At 38.9% G+C, this 18406-nt stretch overlaps 1 pseudogene; it reads right to left on the bottom strand.

Moving 5' to 3' along the window:
* Nucleotides 1-12889: 12889 nt before the first annotated feature.
* LOC122102608 lies at nt 12890-12986 on the bottom strand (annotated as a pseudogene).
* Between the last annotated feature and the right edge of the window lie 5420 nt (nt 12987-18406).

Below are 18406 nucleotides of genomic sequence, written 5' to 3'. Positions count from 1 at the left end.
AAAGGCCTCTTTTTACCCGAAGCTCTCTCTCTCCGCAGTGCTCTGTTTTGACAGGAAAACTTCATTTGTGCCACATCCCGGGGCAGGCCAAGTTCCCTGCACTCATCCTGTCTTTATAAGACTATGTTTCAATGTTGAAACAAACTGCTACCATTAATTCAAGAGTGCTCCTGGTAGACAATTAGGGAGCTATACCTAATGAAATGATTCATTATTGGCAACGATGCCTCCGTGTGTGTGTGTGTGTGTGTGTGTGTGTGTGTGTGTGTGTGTGTGCATATACCAGTCCTGGTGCTTGAACTCAGGACCTAACCACTGTATCTGAGTTTCTCCTGTACAAGGACAGCACTCTACCACTTGAGCCACAGTGCCATTTCAGGGATGTGGAACATATCTATGGATGTGGTACTGAGGATTCAAACCCAGGGTTTCACACATGCAAAGCACTCTACCCCTAGGAAAAATTCCCAGCACTCCACTTCAGGTTTCTTTCTTTCTTTTCTTGTAAGTTGGAGGAGTTGAAGTTTGGGCCTGGGTGCTGTCTCTCATCTCTTCAGCTCAAATCTAGCGCTCTAGCACTTGAGCTACAGGGCCCCTTCAGGCTTTCTGGTGGTTTTAGGAGATAACCATCTCAAGGAATTTCCTGCCCAGGCTGGCTTTGGACCATGATCTGAAATTGCTTTGAACCAAGATCTTCAGCTTCCTGAGCAGACAGGATGATAGACCTCAGCTAAAGACACCTAAGCCCTGACACTTTGCTGCAAGGAGGTCCTTGGCTCAGCATGGTAGAACTTTAGCCATAAGCCCAAGAAGAAATTCAGCACCTAGGCTGTGAGTTCAAGGTTCATGATGGTGAAAATTAAACCAAAACAATTGTCTGCAGGAGACGTCACTAGAGCTAAATATATACATAAATTTGGCCCTGCCTTGGGGACATATCTGAGCCTCAACTTACTCATCTGCACAATCATCTTACTTGTGTAGCTCTTATAAGGACCAGATGAAAGAATTCAACTCGTGAAGGACTCAGCACACAGTACCCCATGAATGATCCAGCACCCCGTGAAAGACTCAGGACCGAGCACCCCAGGAAGGTTTCATCACATAGCTGTATCGTATAAACTGTCATTAGATTTAAGATGCTTTCATCAGTATCACCACTCTTTCACATACACGGCACAAACCACACAAGTTAACATCTTATGGTTTAGAGGGGTGTTTTTTTGTGGGGAGTATCATCAGCCTCGGGGATTTCACTCATAGTTTGGAGGTACTGTCCGAAGATCTTTTCCTCAAGGCTAGAGCTCTACCATTTTGAGGCACAGCTCAGAGTCTCGCAGACTTCCTGTCAGGGCTGAGTTTTCAACCCACCAGTGTCTGATATCATCCCCCAAGTAGCAAGGGGTGAGCCAGCATCATCTGGTTCCATGGTGCTGGGTTGCAGCTGTTGCCCTCTGGCTAAGTCATGTTAGGTGGCATCCATCGGCTTCAGACTCGCAGCTTGCTCTGTGATGAGGTATTTGAAGTCCTGGCCTTCTATACTTGCAGTCAGAATATTCTAACTTGTTTTTGGTGCCAGTCCTGGGGCCTGAGTAAGGGCCTAAACACAATCCTTAAGCATTCATGCTCAACAACAGTGCTCCACTTCTTGAATGACAGCACTACTTGCTGTTAATTCTGTGCATGTGATATTGTGGAATGGATCCCAGGGCTTCATACATACTAGGCGAGCACTCTACCACAGAGCCCCAGGAATGTCAAGTGTAGAAATAGATATGTAGATTGTTACACACACACACACACACACACACACACACATATATATACACATACATATATAAGTACATATATATATGTATGTATAAAACAAGACAGGGATGTCTGTATATTAATTAATTATATATACTATATTACTACGAATTATCAATAAATTATTCCTTCCTTTATTTAAGTATTATGGTTGAATACATAATAAAGTATTAATTGAAAATTAGTCAATATACTATAATTATTGTGTATAATTTTATAATATAATCATACACTACTAATGTAATTATTACTTTGCAACATTCCATTTGTATGGATATATATCAAAATGCATTTCTTAGGATCTCCTGCCATTCATAGGTGGCAGTCTTGGGATTCACACCCAGGCCTAGGTTGCTGGTTTTGGCTATGGCTTCCCTGATAGCCCACCAAACTTCAGCAGGGCAAGGTCACATACACTTTCCAGGCCCTGTCATTTAGAACCAAAATGGTTGCAATGCAAAGAAAAAAAAAACATATAAAACTGCCTTCTGGAACTTCCCAGTTTTATCCTTCTCCTTTGTTTTCAGTTTGGGGGCCAGAACTCTGGGTCTGGGTGCTGTCCCTCAACTCTTCAGCTCAAGGCTATCACCCTACCAGTTGAGTCTTAAGACTACTTCCAGGTTTTTCTGCTTGTATGGTGCTGAGGAATCTAACCCAGGGCCTTATATATGCAAGGCAAGCACTGTTTACTGAGCCATCTTCCTAGCACTTCTACTATTTTTTTTGATGGTCCCAATGTTTGAACTCAGGTTCTAGGATCTCAGGATGGGCTCTGGGTCCAGAAGCTGCACAGCAGCCTAGGATGATCAGAACTGAAACAGAGTTGCACGAGCTGAGTTCAAGCCCCAGGCATGGCCAAAAAAAAATATTAAGGCCCTGGCTTGGAATTTGCACTGTTTTTCTGGCAGGCCTGGGATTTGAACTCAGGGTCTGGGTAACTCTGTGGTACTATGGGGGAGAGTAAGCTTACCGTCGTTGAAGACAAGAATTTCAGCAAGAATTTTAGGGCCCAATTTCAAGCCCCAGTACTGAAAAAAATAATATCTATATATGAGATCTATTTACGTGCATGGGTTCAAAACTTATGACATTTATTACCCTTGTTTTTATTTTATTTAGTGATAATACATATATAGCATCTATTTCATTTATTACATCTTATCACATGGATCTATTTGCATATAGATTATACATCATACTGAGACCCAGAACTTTCACAGACAAGGAAAAAAATGTGTCAAAATTGGCTTCTGACACCGCATATAAAATTTTGGCCATGCTGGGATTTGAACTCACAGCCCACAATGCCCAATTCATGAAAGGGTCAGTTGTAGAACAAAAGCCTTTGGCAAACTGAGCTTCCAGCCAGTTCTGAGGACCTGGGAACAAGCCATAGTAGTGGCTGATAGAGAGAGATAGAGATAGAGATATATCTCTATCTATCTATCTATATTTCTACAGAGATATAGATATATCTCTATCTATCTATCTATATCTCTACAGAGATATAGATACATATCTCTACAGAGATATAGATAGAGAGACAGACAGACAGACAGATAGATAGATAGATAGATAGATAGATAGATAGATAGATAGATAGATAGATAGATGGATAGCTCTAGATGCATGAAACAAGAGAGAGGTGTCTGTATACTATGAAATTGCATATACGATATTACTACTGATTACTGGGAATTAAATTATTCCTTCCTTTTTTAAGGATCATGATTGAATACATAATAAAGTATTAATTGAAAATTAGTCATTGTATTATAAATGTTGTGAATAATTTTATAATATAATCAAACACTAACTACTAATTTACTTGTTACTTTTATAACATTCCATTTGTATAGATGTACATGGGAATGGGTTTTTAGAATCTCTGCCATTCATTAGTGGCAATCCCAGGATTCGACCTCCAGACCTAAGTTGCCAGTTTTGGCTATGGCTTCTTTAATAGTCTGCCAAACATCAGCAATGCAAAGTCATGTACTCTTTCTTGCCTTGTCATTTACATCCAGGATGGTCACAATACAAAGGGAAAAAAAAGTAAAAAACCACCTCTTGAACTTCTCAGTTTTATGCTTCTCCTTTTTTTTGCCAGCCTCAAAATTTGAACTAGGGTCCTAGGATCCAAGGGTGGGCTGTGGCAGAGATGCCAAGACCTGAATGCAAGCCCTGTGCTTGGCCAAAAAAATAATAATTATTATAAGGCCCTGATTTGGAATTTGCACCATTTTTCTGGCAGGCTTTTTATTTGAACTGAGGGTCTGGATAACTCTGTGACACTGTGGGTGAAGGGGAAAAGCTCACTGTCCTTGAAGACAAGAAATTCAGACTAGTTCCCAGGGCCTGAAATGAAGCCCAGCACTGGAAAAAGTAATACTAATATATGAGATCTATTTTCATGCATGGGTTTACTGCATATGATCTTTATTACCCTTGTTTATTTAGTATTATTACCCATATAATAGTTCTTTTATTACATCATATCACATAGGATATATTTGCATATGGATTATACATCATACTGAGACCCAGGACATTCAAAGAGAAGGAAAAAAAGTGTCAAAATTGGCTTCTTACTGCACGAATAAATTTTTGGCGATGCTGGGATTTCAACTCAAGGCCTACAATGGCCAATCCATAAATGGGATCACAGTCTTAGCACACCAGCCTCTGGCAAACTGAGCTCCAGAAAGTTCTGATGACCTGTAATCAAGCCACAGGAGTGATCGTTCTCTCTCTCTCTCTCTCTCTCTCTCTCTCTCTATATATATATATATATATAGATAGATAGATAGATAGATAGATAGATAGATAGATAGATAGATATAGATATAGATAGATCTATATATCTTCTCTATATATCTATAAATTTATAGATATATAGAGAAGATATATAGATATATATAGAGAGATATATCTATATATCTCTCTATATATCTATAGAGATATCTATAGAATATAGATATATATCTATATATAGAAAGAAACATAGATAGATAGATAGATAGATAGATAGATAGATAGATAGATAGATAAATAGATAGATATGTAGATATATATGCATACAGAGAGAGAGGGAATGTGAGGATATTAAATTATATCTATGATAACCATTATTAGTTATTAAATTATGCCTCCATTTAATGAAGTATTGTGTTTGAATACTTATAAAAGCATTAATTAAAAATTAGTCAGTATCCTTCCATTATGGGAATCATACTATGGTGCTAGAATGGAAGATATAAATCCAATAACTTTTCTGTGGCATTATAAAATAGAATCATGAACTTACTGCAAATTTAATTATTACTTTTATAACATTCCATTAGCATTCACATGAATATGAATGAGTTTTTCAGGATCTCCTTCCATTTGTGGGTGACAGTCCTGGCTTTCGAACTCCAAGCCTGGTTAGTTTCTTTTGAATGCAAACCATTAGAATGACACCTTGAAGATTTCAGATTGTTAAAATTACAAAAAAGCACAAAAAGATGAAAAGAAACGAAGGAGCCAGGGCTCTTGCCTGTAATCCTAGCTCTTCAGGAAGCTGAGATGTAGAGAATGACAATTTGAATTCAGCCGTGGCAGGAAAGCCTGAGACACTCTTATTTTTAAGAGATCACAGGGAAAAAAAAAACATGAATGGGGCTGTGGCTCAAGGACAGAGTGCTACCATTGAGCAAAAGGAGCTCAGGGACAAGGCCTAGACTCATAGAACAAACCTGGAACTGCCCCCCCTGCCCCCCCAAAAAGGAGGCAATAACTCTATATCTCTGTGTATGGATGGATGATGTATGGATGACAGGCATTCAGCAGGTTGCCCATGCCCAGTCCCCCAACCTGGGTAAGCTGGAACAAGCCCTCAGAGAGTACTAAGTCTGAGCTGGAAGCTCGAACAAAGCATTCTTCTCTGCCATTTAATAACTGAAGTCTTATGTTCTGGCTGAGGTGTTCAATCAGGACACCTAGCAGCCAGCCACTGCCTCCAGGGAGATCACAGTACCTAGACTGTAGGAGTTGTCAAAGTTTCTGGTTCCATATTCTCTATCCCTCTGTAGGATGTGAGCCTAGGCCTCTAGGGCCTGGTGGCTATCACTCATTTATCATTCCTCATTGCTGAGTCACAGGCTGGTCCGAAATCTTGGCAAAGATATGAAATAGTCAACAATATATATGCCGAAAGGGATATGCCAATAAATCTCACCCTCATAATTCCCATTAGAAGGGAGCCTTGGGGTGCGAATGTGGCTTAATGGTAGAGTTCTTACCTAGCACGCACTAAGCCCTGGGTTCGATTGCTCAGTACCACAGAAAGAGAAAAAGCCAAAAGTGGCACTGTGGCTTAAGTGATAGCGGGCTAGCCTTGAGCAAAAGAAGCTCAGGAACATGCCCAGAACTTGAGTTCAAGCCCCAAGATTGGCAAAAAAATAAGTGAGCCTGATGAGACATATTCTTCTGGGAATCAGAGGAGGGCCGATGTTATAGGTAAGAGGTAGGGTAGAGGGTAGGTGTTGGTGGTTAACCTCTGTAAGCTACTCAGGAGGCTGAGATTTGAGGATCCCAATTGCAAGCAGGAAAGTCTATATGAGACACTTTTCTCCAATTAAACACAAAAAGCCAGAAGTAGAGCTGTGGTTTAAGTACTAGAGTGCTAGCCTTGAGCACAAAAGCTCAGGGATAGGATAGCATCCAGGCCATGAAATCAATCCCTAGGACTGGCACGCACATGCACACACACACACACACACACACACACACACACACACACACACACACAAGATAGAGCATTTGCCAGTCAGCCTGCACAAGTTCCATGTCTAGCAACTCAATACGAAAAAAAAGTGGGAGAAGGGAAGTAAATACTTGCTCCAGGAGGTGATATAAGCAGTGCCAAAATTCCCCAGGAGTTCTAAGATGCGGATTCAGGGCAGAGGGCCTCAGGCAGATTGTACAGCATGGGCAAAGGTCCTGAGGTGTAGAGCAGATGGTGTGGGTGGAATGAAGGTTCTGTGGCTCCAAGCAAGTATGGCAGGACATTCAAGGCTGAGTCACAGGTAGGGCAGAGGGTGGGGTCCCACAATGGGGCCCAGGGGGAAGATTAGCTCGGCTTTTTACCAGGGACCCCATCCATTTCCTGTGGCTGGAATCTTATTTTTAACAGCTCCTGACCCTCTGACCTCCTTTGCATATAGAAGGCAGGGCAAACGCAGGGAAGAACGCTTGTTTGACCCATTGCAACAATGAGAAGTATAAGTTGTCATGTTTAAAACGAACTTTACAACTTTGGTGCGGGTGGGGGGGGGGGAAGGTTGGGTGGGGGCCCGAGGGGAGGCTGGGAAGTGATGGGAAGGGGAAACAAAGAAGGAGGCTACAATGCTTGGTAAGAAATGTACTCATTATCTTGCCCATGTAATTTTAACCCCTCTGTACAGTATTTTCACAATAAAAAGAAAAGAAAAGCTTCTAGCACAATGCCACCAGTGGCTCAACCCCTGTAAATCTTAGCTACTCAGGAGACTGAGATAGAGATCTTATGTGAAGCCAGCTCAGGGGAGGAAAGTTAGTGAGACTCTTCTTGCCAATGAACTACTAAAAGCCAGAAATGGAGCTGTGGCTCAAGTGGTAAAGTGCTAACCTTGAGGGAAAATGTTAAGAGACCAGAGCCCAGACCCTGAGTTCAAGCCCCAGTAATGGCACAGAAAAAGTAAAGAAAAGCTTTCAGGAGCTCCTACTCCACTGTGGTGAAAGACTAGTCCTCAGAAGACTGAGATGTGAGGACCACAGTTCAAAGCCAGCCCAAGCAGGAAAGTCCGAGAGACTCTGATCTCCAAGGAACCTCCATAAAACCGGAAGTGGCTCATTAGCTAAAGTGGTAAGCTGAAGAGCTTAGGGACAATGCCCAGTCCCAGAGTTCAAGCCCCATGACCAACCCCTGGCCTGCTAGTACCTCTGTGGCTCTAGGCAGAGTACTTTCCAGTGGGCCCTTAAGGGTCTCCCAATGTCTAGGTGTCCTACGCGGCTTGAGAGCAGCCTGTTTGGAGGCCATTGTCTACAAAGCAAGACATAGTACCAGAGAAGGGTGGAGCCTTGGGGCATGGAGATAATCAGAATGGCATCTGTCATGCATGTAATGTGGATCTGAGCAGTAAATTGATGTCTCAGACCACAGTTCTGAGCCAGGCGGGGCAGAAGCTGCAAGATTTCATACCAGGTAATGCCCATTCATGCAGGTATCACAAGAGTGTGAATTTGTCAGGCACACCTTGGGCAAGTGTTGAGTTGGGGTCATGAAAGATTTGTAGGCTCAGGAATCCACAGCCGGCTGGCTGATGCTTGTAGCAGTAGCTGTCCCTGGAGTCCCAGGCCTCAGAGGCCTGCTTTTCTCACCAGTGCTCAGGGACACAGGAACGTCTGCAATCGTCGGCTGACTACAAATGAGCATCCATAGTGCCCTCTCCTTGGTTCTGTGGCCCAGTGCACAAATGGAGGGACTGGTTCCATGGAACTTACTTCCATGGCCCAGACCCCTCAGCCCAAGAAGGATTTAGGGAGAAAACACTTGATATGCCTGTAGAGTTTACTGTGACAATGCCTCAGAACTGCCCCCAGTTCTAGCTCAGCTCATCATTACCACCTTCCTGTGTATGTTTGTGTGTGTGTGTGTGTGCGCGCGCGCGCACGCGCACGTGTGTGCGTGCGAGTGCACGCATAAGCACCTTGGTTCTAGGGCTTGATCTCAGGTCCTGGGCTCTGTCCTTCACATTTTTCATTCAGGGCTAGCACTCTTCCACTTAAGCCACAGTTTTTCTTCCAGCTTTTGGGTGGTTATTTGCAGAAGAGAGTCTCACAGTCTTTTCTAGCTGGGCTGCCTCTGAATGGCAATCCTCAGATCTCAGACTCCTGAGGAGCTAGGAGTATGAGAGCATGAGCTATTAGCATCTGGCCACACTTCCTTTCTTGGCTAAAACAGACTACCTCTCTCCAGCTGAGCACCCATCTACAGCTACCCCTCCTATCCCTGGCTTCAGATGAAACATAACCTCCTCCCCTGAGGAAAAAGAATGGGATCAGGTTTGAGTTTTATGTTCTTCACTGTCAGAGGCTGGTGGAAGCTGATGTGGAGGTCAGAGATCTAGGCCAGGGCAAGTAGACAGCTGTTAGAACAGAAGAGTGTAGGAAAAGATATCCATGCAGTTGGATGCCAGTGGCTCATGCCTATAATCCTAGCTACTCAAGGCTGAGACCTATGGATCAATCAAGATTCAAAGCTAGCCTGGGCAAACTCTTATCTCCAAAGAATCACGAAAAAGATGGGAAGCGGAGCTACTGTAGTTCAAGTAGTACAGCACCAACCTTGTGCAAACAAGCTAAAGATACCTAGGATAACACCTAGGTTCTGAGTTCAAGCCCTGGCAAACACACACACACACCTCCTCTGGAGGTGGACAAAGATATGGGCTCCAAAGGAAAAGTGGAATATTTAGGTCTCTGACAATTTAAGACTCATTATAGATCCTGATAGGGGGCTAAAGGCAAGGTTGCAATGGAGAAGCGGCACCATCTGAATTTAGGAATAGGTAGACAGGCACTCACCAAGTGGACAGAGAAAAATGAGGGAAAGATACACACACACACACACACACACACACACACACACACACACACACACACCACACACACACACACCAACGGGTAGCCCAAGGCCTCACCAGTCCTTGAGCACATGAATATTCCAACCCCCGGGAAGATGGCAATATTGGTCTCCGAACAACTGTAGACAAAACTCAGAGCCTCTCACACATCTGGATGGCTCCTAACATAGCAGGGCATTTCCTACTGTACACACAGCTTTTTGCCAGAATTTGTTATTTTTTATTTCAGTTTTCTCAAGGCTAGCATTTTATTGTTTGTACCACAGCTCCATTTCTATCTTTTGCTGGTCACTTTCAAATCAGAATCTAATGGACTTTTTTTTCTTGGTCTGCTTTCAAACCACAATCCTCAGATTTCATCTTTCTGATTAACTAGGATTAAAGACATGAGCCATCAGTGTGGCTTCTACTTTTTCCTCTATAGTTATCTAATGCACATACTTAGATAGTAAAACTGAGAGTATATAAGCAAGATGTACAGTGATGATACTGTCCTGTCAGAAATTCAAGTTAGTAATGTAAATTTCTTCATAAGACCATAAACAAAAAATACCATGATACAGTGTAAGAGAACTCATTATTGAACATATGAGCTTTAAGAGCTTTCTAATAGATCCATTATTTATTGCTACCTAACATTATTAAAACATATGAGGCATTAGTAAAATAGAAGTCCTATGCATGACTACATAAATTCCTTGTTTTTTTAAAGACACTTGTTTTCATCTAAAAAAGTAGGCCTGTCTATTGTCTTCATGTGATTTTGATGATTGAAGGTGCTTAGTGAGAAGGTGAAAATGTATTAGTAGTCCTAAACTATCAATTCTCATTTTTTCTTCTTGGAGAATATAATGATCAAAGCAATAGTTCAGAATCAGCAAGCAATAGTTCAGAATCATGCTTCCAGTGCAAGTGGATCACCAGTAAGAAATCCTCAATAGGATTTTACACAAAGTTTTGTCACAGATACAATCTGCCTGCCTTCTCTAGCTGCTTTACTAGCTTGGACCTATTTCTTCATTGTACAGGAAAAGTGTCATTCAACTGATTTCAGTCAGATCTGTTACTAGAATTACCAAGGATTTAGATTCTTGTCTGTAATTTGGTCAAAGCTATGTCTCTTTATGTAGGCTACTAAAAATGTATTTACTAATTTCAAGTAAATACATAAATTCTATTTCAATCTTTTTTAAAAAATACAATTTTGTTTGCTCTATCAATTGATCAGAGGCATGGATTTTGTGGCTAGCTAGGTCATTGCACATGTGTATCTCTCTTCCTTTCTCTATTTCATGGTTCTCATAGATAATATGATTGCTCCATAATTATCCTAATTTATTTTGCTTTTATATTTTTGGTTGTATCATTTCACTTTTTGCTCTGCCATTTCCCAAATCATTTATATAGAAGGCATTATTTCATATTTTCTCATTCCTAGAATAAGCTGCACATGAAGACATCACTGGTTCTCATTTTCAGTCTGTACCTTTGAATATGGAGGAACATCTTTCCTCTGTTCTCCATCAATTCCCTACTCTCCAGTTAGAATAATTTCGAATAGTAAAATTAGAAAAAGAGAATATAAATCATGGTGAAAAAAATATGCAGAAAATTCACCGGATATTTCTGACCAGTTCAACCAATGTGAACTGTTAGGGAAATACATGGAAACCTCATTCCCACTGGCTCTCAAAGTCTCTGCTTAGTGAATTCTTAGAAAGATGAGGAACAAGATGAAAAAGTAAGGAATAGTATCAATTGCAAGACAAAAAATGGAGAAGGATCCAAGTAAATTTCTTCATTGGGCTACTGAAAATATTCAGCTTACTACAGTGCGGAAACTACTTTTCAAAAAGGCCACTCATGTGAATAATAGGGGATGATGATGAGTATACCCCACTTCATCTGGAAGCCGACAGTGGACGCTTAGACATTGTCCATGAGTTGGTGGCTCAAGTGGCAAATGCAATAACTGTAGATGGCTGGACACCCCTGCACAGTGTATATATGCAGAATAATACCAGACTGGCTTCTTTCTTACTTCATCATGATACAGATACCAATGCCCTAACTAAAGGCCTCTTGACCCCCTTACATCTTGCTGCTGAGAATTGAGATAGCAAAGATACACTGGAACTCCTTCTGTTGAACCATTATATAAACCAGGCGTGAAGAACAACTTAGAAGAAACTGCATTTGAAATTGCCAAAAGGATAAGTATTTATCACTACCTCTATGAAGCTGTGGAAGGCTGCACAAATTGTTCTCTTAAGTCCTAATGGTCGGGTTAAGTTTCTTAAATTTCAAAAATGCAAGTCCATCCTTTGTGTCCATACAAAATATTTCCACAATCCAAATAAGGACAATATCTTTTTTTTTTTTGCTCGGTCATGGGGCTTGAACACTGGGCCTGGGCGCTATGCCTGTGCTCTTCAGCTCAAGGTGAGTGCTCTACCGCTTGAGCCACAGCTTCACTTCCAGTTTTCTAGTGGTTTATTGGAGATAAGAGTCTCACGGACTTTCCTTCCCGGGCTGGCTTTGAACTGTGAGCCTTAGATCTCAGCGTCCTGAGTAGCTAGGATTACAGGAGTGAGCCACCAGCGCCCGGCAACACCAATACTTACTATAAAAATTCATGAATTCCGTGGAATTCTTCCAAGTGAATTGCCTGCATTGGATGTCAAAATGAATTCAAGAGTTTTTGTATACATGTATAATGATTTCTGCAGAGTTTGTGATTTTTTTAATCAGAAATAATTTTAACGTATCTGTTGAAATGAGTAGTACAGAAACTAAAGTATTTCTGGTGGTTGTCTGAAAAAGAATATTTTAAAATATTCTATAGTCTATGTTGGCATAATGTTCATAATTTATTTTATTCTTTCCTAGATATACTTTGAATTCTATATTATTTTATAATATATAGGTTCATTAATGTGTCCTTTCAGATTGTATTCCATATAGAAAGTTTTAGATTCCTTTTTTGCCTAGGTCCTAATATTATTTTTCTTTGGGATAAAATGACAATTTTGTCTAAATTCAAAAGTTTTGTAAAGTTTATGCTATGTAAACGCCTTTCTGAGGTGAAGATTTAATACACTAATGCCAAACTAAATTTAATTTAAAGGAATTACGTTTGTTGTTACACTTGTTATTTTGTAATCAACTTTTTTTTTTTTTAGGTCTGGTCCTGGGGCCTGAACTCTGGGCCTGGGCTCTTCAGCTCAAGGCTAGCGCTCTACCACTGAAGCCACAGCGCCACTTCCGGCTTTTTTCTTTTTGCTTATGTGGTGATGAGGAATCGAACCCAGGGCCTTGAGCATGCAAGGCAAGTGCTCTACCACTGAGTCACCTTCCCAGCCCTGTAATCAACTTTTTAATAACTGTTTTTCATTTCTTGCATCTGAAGAATGAAAAATACGGAATACTTCACAAATTTTCATATCATCCTTGTGCAATTGCCATGTTAATCTCTGTATTGTAATTTGGGAATACGTGCTGCTGAAGCATGTAGTATCTTCTAAATTTAAGTAGTTAGTGATGCAATCTTTATACAGGCTTATATCCGTGAGTGCCTACTTGGAACAAGGAAATCTTATTGTTCCTAACAATGCTATTATTTCCCTAAAATTCTGTGAATAGGGGAAAAATTACATGTTCAATCGATTGCTCACATTTGCAATTTTTTTTGTCAATGACAATTTTAAGTCTTTTTCATTTGGAATTTGATCATACTTTCAATAATTTATAGCTAGGTCCAAAGGTGATGGCTTTTTCAAGTACTTATTGATCCAACTGAATTAGGTTTGTGGAGCTAATGGATTCAAAGTAAGCCTTGCTTAAGAGCTACTTATAACATTCTGCAGCTGACATTTTCCCAAATGAGGTCTTACTGGCACAAATGTCTACCTGACCCTTTACTCTTCTCCCATGTAGGAACAGACAAATCAGAATATCTTACCCTGACAACATAGATTGTTTTACTTGAACAAAACTTAAATGTTACAAGGGATCATAGAGAGATGAACAGTTCAGTCAGAAGTGTTCAGACTAGAAGGTATTTTATCAAAATATAATTGTTTATTATATCTAACATTTCAAAAGTAGCTAAAGCCAAGAAGGTGAAAAAATTGATCATATGCGTGATTACTTAATGTCCTGGCCTGTCTACCATCCAACCAGGCAGGAACTTACACCACTGCATTTCTATCACGAAATATTTTCATAGTTGCAGGAGAAGTCCAGATGTTTCTCCTCATTATTAGGCCTTTAATTGGTAATGTTTTAATGGTAAAGCTTTAGGTCCAACTCTATCAAACACTGAGGTAGAGATAATGGAATAATACTTTAAAACAGAGTTGCCTTTGATACTGTAACCACAACAGAACAATGCAAAACATGTGTCTTTTTCTTATATTATATAGTTATATATTTTATATTTATATGTGCTGATTTTATATTTCACACAGTGAAACTTACTAGAATTAGTTGATAATTTCACTAATAAATTAATATTTATTTATTCCAATAAATAGAATAGGAATATAAATAATTAGGTTTAAAATGTATATTAGAATATATGAAGTATCAGAGCAATGTCTTTGGTATAAACTTGTGATACATTCTAACTGTTCTTGGTCTTCTGAATTCACATGGTAAAAAAAAACAATGTTGTTTTCCGCTAATCTAAAAGGGATTTTGCTCTGCTTCTCTATTTATTGTTTTAACTCGCTGGTCCCAAACTGTTTTTCTCCATATTTCTGAAGCAATCCTACTAATTATGCCCAAATTTTGCTGATAAGGTGTCTAACAAATATTATTCTTCTGCATGATACAATGATTCCTAGGATCCCAGGTCCCAGTTATCGGCATCATCAAATAACAGAGGCAAGACTTCTCACCAAGGCCCATGCAACATGCCAACACAAAGTATTTGAAGATCCATCTCAAGTTCTAATTTCCTATATTTAAGGGCCCCAATTCCTTGAGATGCAGGAATTAGCAGTAAGCAATTGTGAAATGCACGGCAACTTAAAATGAAAGATGAGATCACAAAATTTGAGAGTATGTATGACAATTCAAACATTCAACTTACAGCTGACCAGCCCATATGAGTGAACAAGTTCACAAAGTGTCATAAGATTATTTTTAATATCCCTCCCCTATGATTAATGAAAGATTTTAGTCCTGCATAAGTGAGCCAAAAAGTAGTTCCTGGAAGGATAGATCGATAATTGGTCTACCAAGGCCCAGAAAAATTTACTTAGAGTTCAAATGTAATTCAGAAAAATATTGAGAAGATCCTTAGTGCTTCAAAACACTGGGACTTCAGTACAACATATTTCAGTGGTATAAAAATGTCACTCAAACCAATGATGATCTACATTTAATATTCGGAAAATTATTCCTTTTCAAATTAACTTTTTAAAATCACATTCGCCAAAATAACATTTGACAAGTAGATGATACTTAGTGACATTACAAGTTTTTCAAGTGTAGGGAGCAAGTTACAATAGAGTTGAATTATTTACCCAGCACTAATGCCCAACACGTTCAACCATTCATTAAAGTGTAGAAATAGTACCACCCACAATTTGTGTTTTTCAGTAAGGGCCTTCCAGAAATGTGTTAGATAGATCAGCCTCCCAAATTTCAAACCCAAATATTAGCTAATAAAGTCAATGTCATCATTTAATAAGGTACATTTTAAAAAGTCACAAGTAGTTGTCTTATCATATGTAATAATATGTTTTCCCTATCTGTCTAACATAGGAAGAAATATGACTTATGTCTTGAATATGGGTACTCATCAGAGATATGACAAACATAAAATCTGTCTTCTATTTCTATCATATTCCTCTATAGGAATAAATTTTAGTATTCTTCTTTTTCCAAAACTTATAGGTAGTAGAAAATATTATCCCATGTAAAATAAAACAATCACACCATTGTACAAAGCCATTTATAAGAACTGGTAGTTAGGAATACATTCTATGCCAATTTTTTTACTTTCTTTTTGACTAAAGATTAATCTTCCAAATGAATGAGAATAAAATCATGGTTAGGTGCTTCACGTCTCCTGTCTTGCAAATTTGAATGAATTATGGAAATATAAGCTGACATCAGTTCAAGCATATGCAGTATGGAAACTCCATGAAATGTACATAAACCTTTCAAAGTATTAATAGACAGTGTAACAGGATGACTATCAGGAAGTTGAAAACAGAAAGGAATTATAGTAAAGACATAGAATGAATGAAAAATGAACAAGGGGCAAGTACAGCTAGAATACTCAATCTACACATATGATAAAGGAAGTGGTAAATCTGAAATAAATCTTGGAGAAGGGGTTGGTTGAGAATGATGGAAGGAGTGACTCTGATCCAAGAGCATTTGACAATTAGATGGATATATTTAATTGTAACACTTGCACAACCTTTTGAAATTCAGTTTAAAAACACAACAAAAAACAAAAACACACAAAAATGACAACCAATCTGAAATCTCTAGAAAGTATGAATATGACCTCCACAAATTTTAAGCAGTTAATGAAGGAAGGGTCGTCATGGGAAAAGCAAACAAAGCTATACAAAGAGAGAAGTTTGGGATAGGGGAGAATTTTGAACAGATTTAAATAGATTGTCTAAGGTTATAAATCACCTACATCTGCTGCAAATATTATCTTTCTTCTATGAGTTCTCTGTCTGAACTGGATAATCCAGTCGTGAGACACACTTGATAGCTTGTGAAGACAGAATGGAAGACACAAGATCAAGAACCCATTACTCCACTGGAGAGAAAACAATCCTCTATGTTTTCTCTAATCTCTCTTCACTACTCTTTCTTCATACTTTTAAGTCAATTGATTTTGAATTATATTTTTCCTTCTTTCTTCTGACAAAGTAATTGGTCAAAGTAATTCCTTAAATATTATTTGCCATTTTCTTCTTTCATGCTGTTTAATTGGCCAAGCAAGTCTATTAAACTTCCCTCTTGCATTTGGTTGCCCTGAAACTTAATGTAAAACTTTGTCTCCAGAAAACAGTCCAAGAAGCTGTGATCACAAATATTTGGCTGTATTTTTTCTTTTACCTTGAAAGTCTTCTTGTGTCTAAAGTGCCCACAAAAATAAGGAATCCATCACTTTTTGGTTCAGTCCATTCTAACCTAAAAGATATATTTAGCTAAGAAGATGGTTAGAGGAAACTGAAAAATACTGCACTTTTATCTTCTATCTTAAGACTCTCCTTAGATACCATATCAGGAACAATGAAGTTATTCTATGCAAAATTATTTCAATAGATGGTTTTTTTCTTGGTCTTGCATTTGTTCACCAAGATGTATGGAGGAGCGTAGAGTTAAATCACCTATACCTAGGAAGACAGTGTCTGTTACAAAAGGACAATGCTTCTATGTCCTGCTTCTATGTCCTCCTCTTAGCTCTTGCCTGATTTCCAATTAATCATAGCATTTTGGCTTCAAGTTTAGTGAAGCTGAAGGACTATATGGGCTCCACCACTGTTACATCTTCATGATTTCTCTTTTAAAACTATTTAAGTTGCTTCATTTGATTGTGGAATTTATTTTCATGTCTTCATTCAATCTGTTCTGCATTGTAGTGAGCCAAATAGGCTCTGTAAAATCACTTTTGGTAGTAAAATTACTAACACAATTTAGTGCTGGGAAGTTGGCTCTTTGGTAGAGCGCTTGCCTTGAATGGCTAAGGCCCTGGGTTCGATTCCTCAGCACCACATAAGCAAAAAGAAAAAAGCCGGAAGTGGTGCTGTGGCTCAAGTGGTAGAGCGCTAGCCTTGACCTGAGGGACAGCGCCGAGGCTCAGAGTTCAGGCACCACGACTGGACATCCAAAAAAAATATTAACACAATTTATATAAAAAAGTTTGGCCTCCCTTCACTGCTGAAGCCAATACGCTTAGCAAGGCTTTCTAAGAACTATGTTTTCTTACCTTTTCCATTTGCTCAATTCTTTTCTGAACCCAAAACATTTTGGCTTATGTAATAAGAGAAGTCTTCACTATTTCATGTTATTAAGGATATTATTTTTTGTGAGCCACTTAGAAATGTGAAATCATTGGTTTGAAGTATCCAATCAGATTTTTTTCTGTGTTTCACAGCTTCACATGCAAAGACATTGTAGAAAGTGTTACAAACAGAAATGTGTAATCCCAACACCTTCTTTCATTGTGGAGGGCACTTTCTCCCTAAATATTTTGACTCAAATTATCTTTTTCAGAGAATTACGGTTTGGTAATTAAAGGTAAATTCACAAAATTGATGTCTTATTTTTTTAAGAATTTGAATTTAAATTCCAGTATATCCTTGTTTCAACATAAGAATGTATTTCCTGGGTAAGGATAATTCCAAGGGAACCTACAGGATTTACAGCAACGTTTCTGAGGTTTGTTTGTTTAGTGTGAAAATGAGCATCTTCACCCACATTGCTTCCTCTCTACTAAGTCTCCGTGGATTTCTTTGCATGAAAGCCTATTCTCCCAGGCAATTTTAAATTTTCTTAATAGGCTAAGTTGTTAAAAATTTTGAACAACTCAAATTTACCTGTCATAACTTTAAAACCCTTGAAATACCTTTATCAGAACTGCGAATTCACCAATCCTAATTCCACCTTTACCATCAAAAAGTTAACATGCTGTTTTCATGATATGGTGTCCATGCAGCTATTATTTTCCAGTGGTTTTGTACTGCGTATACATAACCATATAAGCTGATGCTAAGCAAAATGAATTCCAAGATATGGAACCAGATTTTTTCAATTGTGGTTGTTGTTTTTGATGAACTATGTGATTTGTTTTCTCTGGGTTTTTCCCCTATTGTTCATTCCTGCTGTATTTGATTTTGTATTGTGTATGCATTTACCTTAAATAGAGAAGGGAAGAGGAAGAGCAAAATGGT

Source organism: Dipodomys spectabilis, unplaced genomic scaffold (genome assembly GCF_019054845.1).
Source record: "Dipodomys spectabilis isolate Male_0828 unplaced genomic scaffold, ASM1905484v1 ptg000812l, whole genome shotgun sequence".
NCBI classification, from domain to species: Eukaryota; Metazoa; Chordata; class Mammalia; order Rodentia; family Heteromyidae; genus Dipodomys; species Dipodomys spectabilis.
The sequence above is the reverse complement of the archived record's forward strand: the minus strand, read 5'-3'. Positions and strand labels throughout refer to the sequence as shown.